Raw genomic sequence first — 10,701 nt, forward strand, 5'->3', positions numbered from 1 at the left:
ACAAACCGAGCAAGCCAAAACAAAACTGTGAATGTCGCGAGCCATAAGTGGCCACCAGAATCGTTGCTTGACTAAAAATCTAGTACGGTTAACCCCTGGATGGCAAGCTACATTCGAGCAATGTCCCCACTGGAAAATGTTGGACCTTAATCCCTCCGGCACAAATAAACGGTTCGGTGGACACCCGGGCGGAGGCGTTACCCCTTCTAAGGCCGTTCTGACCTTCGATTCGATCTCCCATGTGAGAGTGGAGACCACTAATGTCTCAGGAAAAATACACTCGGGAGTGGACGGGCGTTCGGAATGGTCAAAAATACGCGACAAAGAATCGGGTTTGATATTCTTGGAACCCGGGCGGTACGAGATAGTAAAGTCAAAACGTCCGAAAAAAAGTGCCCACCGAGCCTGCCTGGAGTTCAACCTCTTGGCGGTGCTAATGTACTCTAAATTCTTGTGGTCAGTCCATACTATAAAGGGAACCCCCGATCCCTCTAACCAGTGACGCCATTCCTCTAATGCCATCTTGACTGCCAACAATTCTCGGTTACCAATATCGTAATTTCGTTCTGCCGGAGATAAACGATATGAGAAATACGCGCAAGGGTGGACCTTGTCGTCTAAGGGAGAACGTTGCGATAACACCGCTCCTACCCCCACCTCTGATGCGTCGACCTCCACCACGAACTGACGTGTAGGGTCAGGGGTAATCAGAATAGGGGCTGAAATGAAACGGCTCTTCAGTTTAGCGAACACAGCCTGAGCTGTGTCCGACCACCTGAACGCAGTTCTGGCGGAGGTCAAGGCGGTCAGAGGTGCGGCTAGTTGGCTAAAGTTGCGAATAAAACGCCGGTAGAAGTTAGCGAACCCCAGAAACCTCTGTAGGGCCTTACGGGAATCTGGGCTTGGCCATTCTACCACAGCCTTAACCTTCTCGGGATCCATGCGTATTCCCTCAGTCGACACGATATACCCCAAAAATGGAATTGACTGTGCATGAAATTCGCATTTCTCCGCCTTGACAAAAAGCCCATTCTCTAGCAACCTCTGAAGCACTCGTTGGACGTGCTGCACATGTTCCTGGAGAGAAGAGGAAAAAATCAATATGTCGTCCAGGTAGACATAAATGAACTGATCGATCATATCTCGCAGCACGTCGTTGATGAGTGCCTGGAAGACCGCTGGGGAGTTGGAGAGCCCAAAGGGCATAACCAAGTATTCAAAGTGCCCTCTGGGGGTGTTAAAAGCGGTCTTCCATTCATCCCCCTCCCTGATCCGAACCAAATGATACGCATTGCGTAAGTCCAGTTTTGTGAAAATTGACGCTCCCTGCAACCTCTCGAAGGCCGAAGACATCAACGGCAAAGGATAAGTATTCTTTACCGTGATGTTGTTCAGTCCCCGGTAATCAATACAAGGTCGCAGAGATCCGTCCTTCTTTCCCACAAAAAAGAACCCCACCCCGCAGGAGAAGAGGAAGGGCGGATGAATTTGGAAGCTAGAGAATCAGAAATATATTTCTCCATAGCCTCCCTCTCTGGAACAGAAAGTGAATAGAGTTTGCCCTTAGGCGGAGACTTACCTGATAGTAAATCTATGGCACAGTCGTAAGGACGATGCGGAGGAAGAGAAGCAGCCCGAGACTTACTGAACACTTCCTTCAGATGGAGGTACTCAGCGGGCACGTTAGACAAATCCACCGCCTCCTCCTGCAACACAGACACAGACACAGACGGACAGGCAGACACTAGACAAGACTCATGACACCTTTTACACCAAGACAAAACGGAGTTAGAGAGCCAGTCAATGCTAGGGTTGTGGAGGAGGAGCCAAGGGTGTCCGAGGACAATGGGTGCCAGGGGAGAGTCAAGGATGTGAAAAGAGATGGTTTCGGAGTGATTGCCAAAGGTGATGAGTGTAATGTCTTCAGTGATGTATGATATGGTGGGAAGTTGCTGACCAGTGAGGGCGTGAACCGTGATGTGGTGCGGAAGAGGTCTGAGGGGGATGTGGAGCTTGTGGGCTAATGTGCTGTCCATGAAGTTACCTTCTGCCCCGGAATCCAGTAGTGCCTGACAGTGATGTGTCTGTGCTGACCACCGCAGCCATACCGGGAGGAGCGTAGAAGATGATGGTGATGATGATGATGATGATGAGGTCTTCTCGGCGGAGATCCCACCCGATAGTAGCCTCATACGTACTACCGAGCCTGGCCTTTTACCGGACAGGCGTGGGCTTGATGTCCGGCTCCCTGCAGTAAAGGCAAAGGCCCAAGGACCTCCGCCTCTCCTTCTCCTCCCGGGAAAGCCGAGCTCGCCCTACCTGCATGGGCTCGTGATCGTAGACGGGGCTGGCCACGTCCCCGCCGCTGAACCGCACGTCTGCCGGTCCCCTGGATGGGGTGTTGAGTAGCCCCCTCCTCTCCATCCGTGCCAGACGTGCGTAGACCCGAGGGGCCAGCTCAATGAGTCCATTGAACGACGGGGGAAGGTCCAGGGCGTAGATCTCCCTCTGGACGCGGTCAGCCAGCCCATGCAGGAACATGTCCCACTGCGCCTCCTCGTTCCAATGGCACTCCGCCGCCAGGGTCCGGAACTCGATGGAGTAGTCCGAGACGGATCTCTCGTGCTGGCGCAACTCCGCCAGCCTCCTGGCCGCCTCCCGTCCTGCGGCGGCCCGATCAAAGACCCGTCTCATCTCGGCGGAGAGGGCCTGGAACGAGGCGCAGCATGGGTCCTGGTTCTCCCACACCGCTGTTCCCCACAATGCCGCCCTCCCAGAGAGCAGGGTCAGGACGAACGCCACCTTGGCCCTCTCAGTCGCGAACGTTCTAGGCTGGAGGGCAAAATGCATATCACAATGGTTAAGGAAAGCTCTACAATAATCGGGTTCACCTGAGTAAGCCTCCGGAATCGGGAGGCGTGGTTCCGGCTGGGAGGGGGCCTCCGATGGTGCTGGTGGAACAGGCGGTGTGAGTGGCGCAGTGGGAGCTCGTAATAGCTGGAACTGTTGGGTGAGCTCGGACACCTGCGTCACTAAAGTCTGAACCGCGCGACCAGTGTCGTTAAGAGTCCGCTCCTGGGAGTCCATCCTCCGAACACTGGCGCTGAGGAAAGCTTCGAGAGAGGAGGGTTGATTACTCGCTGCCTCCATGTTGGTCAGATCGTTCTGTGACGCTAACAATGGAGGACAGGAGGCAGATGCAAGTAAAGGTAGTTTATTGACAGAAGTATGATGGATGAATGCTGGTGAGTGACGCAGGAACCACGATGGCAGCACAGACAGGTGGGTAGGTGGTTGGAGTGCGTTGGTAGCGATGGCGGTGATGGTAGATCGGTGATCGGCGGTGATAATCCGTGAATGACTGTGAATATCCGATGAAGACTGAAGCAGGACACAGAGCAAAGACAGGAACACAGGAGCACGAACAGACATCGACACGAGGACCTCAAACAACGATCTGACAAACAGGAGACGAAAGACAGGGCGTTAAATAGGCGGTGGAATGAGATGCACCTGCCGCTGATCAGGCGATCAGTGGCAACACCCACAAGAACCAATCAACATGACATAACATGACTACAGCTGGAGACGGTGCATTCGCGAACCGTGACAGTACCTGGTACTGTCCATTCTCCAGATCTATAGTGATAGTTATTCCTTTGTCCAGCAGTTCTAAAGTGGGAAAGATGGAGGAGATCCAGGTGGTTCTGATGTCATTGTCACTGACGTAATGCAGTGGGTGGGATTCCTGGTTGAGACTTTGTTATGGGTGGTATCATTAGCTGCATTGGGAATGCAGTACCTCTCCACTAGGGGGTGCACTCTGGGGTGACTAGCAGGGCAGCGACATGTTGAATGTAGGTGAAGGAAATGTCTGCTGTACACCTCTTCAATCTCTCTGAAATATAAAAATGCATGATTTAAAAAAGTTTGCATCTGTGTTTTTACAGTGGTTTTGCTTCAGGACCCAGATTATACAGTATATAGCACGTCTTTGTAAAATCTACTTCTTCAGCTACATCTGATGTTAATGCCCTGTGACCTTATACTTACCTGTTGGTTAATGTCTTTGGATAAAATCTAAAATCCTGCATCCTTCCAATGAATTGATTTGACCCTGGGGAGAAAAAGAAAGGAAAGTCAATGGTCTATTGAAGACGGTCTACAGGATCCATAGCAACTAGTGGATTACCTTATCTATGTCTTTGTCACACCCAGGGGCTGGCTATGCTTTAACTAAGCCACACCCCTTCTCAACTTCCACCTCGAGGAGGTCCCCAAACCCGACCCAATGGCCAAACAACACGAGAACAAGTAAGTGATAAAACAATCTTTATTTAAATATTTAAAAATAGCTTGGGGAATAGGGAAAGGGCAATTAAAACTAAACTCTGACTCGGCCCTCCAGATGGGCTATGGCCGGGAAGAGGTCAGGGAGCAAGGGGGCCACGGGGATCCGGGGCGTGGGGCTCGGGCCCCGGCCTGAGTCTTAGGTATCCGTAGCGCCCTCCTTCTTCCTCCTCTTCGCTGAATACAGCTCACGGTAAGTACTGGTTCACACAGTTCGTTCTCGAGGTGCCCACTCTCTTTCTCTTCCTCCACAGGCAACGGCTCTTCGCTGATTACAGCTCACAGTAAGTACTGATTCACCCAGTTCGTTCCTTGGGTGCTCACGCTCTTTCTCTTTCTCCACAGGCAACGGCTGGGACACACAGGCACAGTTAGTTCAGCTTGGTTTTGCTCTCACCTCTTCGCTGATTACAGCTCACAGTAAGTACTGGTTCACACAGTTCGTTCCTTGGGTGCTCACTCGCTCTCTCTTTCTCCACAGGCAGCGGCTGGGACACACAGGCACAGTTAGTTCAGCTTGGTTTTGCTCTCACCTCCTCGCTGATTACAGCTCACAGTAAGTACTGGTTCACACAGTTCGTTCCTTGGGTGCTCACTCGCTTTCTCTTTCTCCACAGGCAGCGGCGTAAGTACAGGTTTCCTCAGTCTCTCCTCGTGTTACCCACTCTCTCTCCTTTTCTCTCCACAGGTATCAACTTGGGCACAATAGCACAGTTAGTTTGCTTCGAATGGCTCTCACCTCTGGGCTGGACACAGCGTACTGTAAGTACAGGGTTCGCTCTATTCCTCCTCGTGTTATTCACTCTCTCTCCCCTTTTCTCTCCACAGGTATCAACTTGGGCACAATAGCACAGTTAGTTTGCTTTGAATGGCTCTCACCTCTGGGCTGGACACAGCGTACTGTAAGTACAGGGTTCGCTCTATTCCTCCTCGTGTTATTCACTCTCTCTCTCCTTTTCTCTCCACAGGTATCAACTTGGGCACAATAGCACAGTTAGTTTGCTTTGAATGGCTCTCACCTCTGGGCTGGACACAGCGTACTGTGAGTACAGGGTTCGCTCTATTCCTCCTCGTGTTATTCACTTCTCAACCTTTAAGGTTCGCGATGTCTTCACAATCATACAATTCCAGCCTGAGGGAGAGAGAGAGTTAGACAGCTGCCAGCAGCGTACCAAGACGGGCACAACCCAGTGCTTCACACACACCAAAGAGAGCTTCCCAGACTGTGAAATAACTTGGCCTTAAGTACTGCCTTGTCCAGCGTATCCTCCAATCACCAACCGCTGTCCCTAACTAGGCACAGGTGCATCGAATTCCCTGATTTTCCTTCTTACGGCGCTACCGGAAGTTCCGGTGTTCTGTTTTTCCGGTCCGGGCGGAAACACTTCCGGGCGGAACCAAACTTCCCGAATTTTGGTTCCGCCCCTAAAGATCGTCACCTTGTGACATCCTCCCCCGCCAATCCGTTCTAGTCCCTAGAACGTCCTCGGGCTGTCCACTCCCCATAGCGGGCAGGGGGTCGGCCTCGGTTCTCTCGCTGGGATCGTCTCACTGGTGAATCGGGCTCAGCTTGTTCAGGGGCTGCTTCTGGTTCTCTCGGGGCGATCGGGGGTGGTGCCACCACGGGTCTCCCTGGTACCACAGCCCAACCTTCAATCCAGGGGGCCGCTGGTACAGGTTCCGTGGGGACTTCTTCCACGGCTTCAGGGTAGTTAGGGCATGGGCGAATCATGTTCCGGTGCACCACACGGTCGGGGCCTGACTTCCCTTCTGGCCGGATGGTATAGACCGGCTGCCCCGGCCTCTGCTGCCGGCAGACTACATAAGGGGTGGCCTCCCAACGGTCACTCAGTTTCCCCTTCCCCTGCCGCCGATTATCTCTCACCAACACCCTCTCTCCTGGCAGTAGAGGGGCTTCTCTAGCAGTCCGATCATACAACCGCTTACTTTTCTCTCCTGCCGTCTGTATCCTTTTCGACACCTGCTCGTAGGCGAAATGCAAGCGCTGGTGATGGCGCCCCACCCACTCCGTTACACTTGCTTCCTCTTGGTCGGCTATCACTCCTAGGACCAGGTCAGTAGGCATTCGTATGTGTCTGCCAAACATCAGGTAAGTGGGAGCGTAACCCGTAGTACTATGTATACTGTTGTTATAGGCCTGTAGGAGGTTTGGCAAGGCACTCACCCAATCGTCCTGCCGTTGTTGGTCCAAGGTCCCCAGCAGCCCCAATAGGGTCTGATTGAATCTCTCACAGCCGCCGTTCCCCTGAGGATGATACGAAGTGGTGTGAGTTTTCGTGCAACCGTACAACTGGCATAGTTCTCTAATTACCCTGGACTCAAAGTTGGCTCCTTGATCGGAGTGCAGAAACTCCGGGCATCCGAACGTCTGGAAGACGGCCCGCCATAAAACTGTAGCGGTGGTGGTTGCAGTCTGGTCGAGGGTGGGGATAGCCCAAGCGTACTTTGTGAACAAATCCGTTATTACCAAGATGTTCTGGTAGCGATCTCGTGGTCGGCCCAGTGTCAAGAAGTCCATAGCCATGATATGAAGGGGGGCCTTCGCATGGATGGGTACCATTGGCGCTCGGACCTCCCGTCTGGACTTAAACAATATGCATCTCGGGCAAGCTTGAATTAGGGCGTGCACCGATGCCTCTAGCCCGGGCCAAAAGAAGAATCTCCTAAGCAGGGACACGGTCCTCTCCTGTCCCTGATGCCCCAACTGGTTGTGGTACGCCGAAACTAAAGCCGTTACCTCATCTGCGGGTACCACGATCTGGCGTACTTCTTCGCCCAACTTCGGGTCACTGACCCTTCTGCACAAAACGCCATCTCTCAGCTCCAGCCTGTCCCATTGCCCCAGCAGCCTCCTCCCAGTATCCGTCTGGGCTAACCTCTCCGCTGGCGTCAGCCGTCGGCCCTGTTCCAGCCATTCTCTTACCAGCCGCACATCTTGATCCCTGGCCTGTCTCTCCCTCCACCGACGGGGATCCCATCCCCAGTTCTCAGGCACGGCCTCTTGTCTGCTGCCTGGTGCCTCTACTGCTCCTACCATATAGCCCTCCTCCGGGCTGGCCCCTCCGGGGCTTTCCGCTTCGGGCAGCCTTGAGAGGACGTCCGCGTTCGTGTGTTCACGCCCTGGTCGGTACTGTAGTTGATAGTCAAAGTTGGCCAGTTGGGCCACCCACCGCTGCTCCACGGCTCCCAGCTTCGCCGTCTGCAAGTGTACTAATGGGTTATTGTCTGTAATGATCGTCACCTTGGCACCCCAGAGGTAGTCTTTAAATTTCTCACTTAGGGCCCACTTCAACGCCAGCAGCTCCAATTTGAAAGAACTATAGTTCGCATCGTTCCTCTCGGCTGGGTGGAGGCTCCGGCTGGCGTACGCGATGACCCTCTCAACTCCGTCCTGCCGTTGAGCCAACACCGCTCCCAGCCCGAGATTGCTGGCATCTGTATACAAAAGGAATGGTTTTGTGAAATCTGCGTATGCCAAGATAGGGGCCTGTAGCAGCTCCTGCTTCAATGTCTGGAACGCCGACTCACAATTTGCATCCCAGTCTACGTTGGGCGACCCCCGGCCCCGGTTACGACCTGTGCCAACCAGCAACTGATTAAGGGGTTTAGCAATTTTTGAAAAGTCCTTTATGAAACGCCTATAGTATCCCACAAATCCTAAAAAGGATCGCACTTGCCTCACTGTCCTCGGGGCCTTCCAGTCCTTCACGGCCGATACCTTTCCAGGATCTACGGACACTCCAGCCGCACTGACCACGTGGCCCAGAAAGTTGACTTCTCTCCGTAGTAAGTGACACTTATTGGGCTGTAGTTTCAATCCGTACTTCTCCATGGCCCGAAAGACTTCCTCGAGGTGCCTCAGGTGTGAATCAAAATCTGGGGAGTAGACAATCACATCATCCAGGTAAACTAATACTGACTCCATTAACTGACCTCCCAAGCACCGCTGCATCAGCCGCTGGAAGGTGGCCGGAGCGTTACAGAGCCCGAAAGGCATCCGGTCCCATTCAAATAGTCCAAACGGGGTTGTAAAGGCAGTCTTCTCCCGGTCTGCTTCGGCCACCTGCACCTGCCAGTAGCCACTGGCCAAATCTAGGGTAGAGTACCATGCCGACTGCGTGAGGCTGGCAAGCGAATCTTCGATCCGTGGCAAAGGGAAAGCGTCTTTCTTAGTCACGAGGTTCAGCTTACGGTAGTCCACGCAGAATCTCCAAGCCCCCGTCTTCTTTTGCACCAGCACTATGGGGGCCGCCCACGGGCTGCTGCTTTCCCTAACAACTCCTTGCTTCAGCATGCCTTGCAGGAGTGTACGTACCTCGGTATACAAAGTGGGCGGAATTGGGCGATACCTCTCCCGGCTGGGCCCTGCATCCCCGGTAGGTATATGATGTTGTACCACCTGGGTGCATCCGTAGTCTTCATCGTGGGTGGCGAACACATGCTGCCATCTCCGAAGGAGGGCCTGTAACTTCTGTGTCTGTGCTTGCTCTAAATCCTCCCCTTGTAACGACTCACCCGCCAGGTGGCTCGGCACACTCCTCTCCATACCACCCCATGGGGTGTCTACTTGTGTCAGGGCCACCTCGATGACAGTGGGGCACACCTGACGAAAACTAATATCCCTCTCTTCCCTTACTTGGTGGGATGTAACCGTTGTCAGACGGGCTAATCGTTGGTGCCGATGTAGTTGCACCGCGTATGGATGTACATTCCGTATCCTCACGGGGACTCTCCCCCGCCGGACCGTCGATAGTCCTCGTGCCACTTCCACTTGTGGACAATCCACATGGGGCTCCACCAGCACCCACTCTTCTGGGCCCGCTCTTCGGGGCGGTACTCGCGCCCACACAACAGCCTCACTTTTTGCGGGGACAGACAAAGCAAAACGACACATCACTCTTCCTACCTCTTCCTGTTCCCTGCGGACTTGGCTCATTTGCACCCTTCGACAGTCAGCTACCACACACTCCCACTTGGGCCTCTCTGCAGGTGGTATCTTCGATACGGGCCTAGCCCGAAATAGCTCTTCCCAGCAATCAGCGAGGACATTCATGCCCAACAGGGCTCGATGTGCACCCAGACAATGGTCTTGCACGATAATCACACCTTTCTGGGGGACCATCACTCCGTGAACCTCTAGGTCCGTCAATCGGTAGCCAATATATGGGATGTCGAGGCCGTTTGCGCCCTTCAGAGTAAGCCAGGGGGCCTCCGCCCCTGGTGCCCCTTGTTTCCCAAACACTTCTTCGGATAAACTCTCAGCAAACAACGTCACTTGGGAGCCTGTGTCTACCAGGCATTGAATCTCCTTGCCGCACACTCTCACCTTCGCCACGGGGCTACGCCCAATCATCTGGCTCCTAGAGCCATATCCTCTTCCAGGGTCTTCTCGAGGGGTCCCGGCCACACGACCCACAGTGGCCGGCCGACCTAAAAACCCCCTTCTGACGCCCTGCGGGGCCCACACTGGCGGCTATAGTGACCTGGTTTGCCACAGCGGTTGCAGATGGGTCGCCCTTGCTCGTCCCATTCGAAACGGGGCCGGTTAAAGTGGTTCGGGCGCCTGAACGGCTCTCGGCCTCCCTCTGAGTACACTCGGTCTCGGGGCGCCGGCCGTGGTTCCTCCCGCGCCCGTCCTTGGCGCAATTCTCCTACGAGGGCTTTAGACAGTTCAGACATCTGATTGCGGACATCTTTCAAAAGTTCAGCCTTCAGTGCTTGCTTCCAGTCAGGGCCTCCGGGTTGTGCTGGTGCTACTTCACTGACAACCGCACACACTGGGGAACCACTCACCTCAGTCTCATCACCTTCCAGGGCCAGTGCCTCTTTCTTCAGATCTTCGAACGTAAGACCCGGGTCCCTTCGAAACTGGATACGTAGGCTCTGTCTCACCGGACCCTCCTTCAACCCCAGAAGAAACTGGTCCCGCAATAGAGTCTCTCCATCTCCCAACCCGTGGTCCCGACGGGTCTGTAGTCGGGCGAATTGCTCTCTCAACCTCAGGGCGAAAGCTCTAATCGGTTGGCGGGGGCCCTGCTTACAATTGAAGAACTGGGAGCGAAGGACAGCTACGGGGGTGTGGTCACCATACTGTTCAGTGAGGAACTGGAACACGGTTTGGGCGTTGGCTCTAACGGCTTCGGGGGCGGCATGCACCTCTCGCCGCGCTTCTCCATCCAGGGAGTTTAACACAAATTGAAGCCGCTGGGCTGCACTAAGGCCCTGTAGGTCGGCCAAGTACTCTAGTTGAGCCTTCCATTCAGACAATCGTACCTCGGATTCTGTCCCCCCATATTTTTGAATCCAGGGGCTCCCCATAAAAACGGGCAT

General features: G+C 54.1%; 1 pseudogene; it reads right to left on the reverse strand.

Moving 5' to 3' along the window:
* The window catches only part of LOC132113384 (usherin-like), a 219,745-nt pseudogene extending 215,570 nt beyond the window's left edge, over positions 1-4,175 (reverse strand).
* Positions 4,176-10,701: the final 6,526 nt, after the last annotated feature.

This window comes from Carassius carassius, chromosome 32 (genome assembly GCF_963082965.1).
Source record: "Carassius carassius chromosome 32, fCarCar2.1, whole genome shotgun sequence".
Lineage (NCBI taxonomy): Eukaryota > Metazoa > Chordata > Actinopteri > Cypriniformes > Cyprinidae > Carassius > Carassius carassius.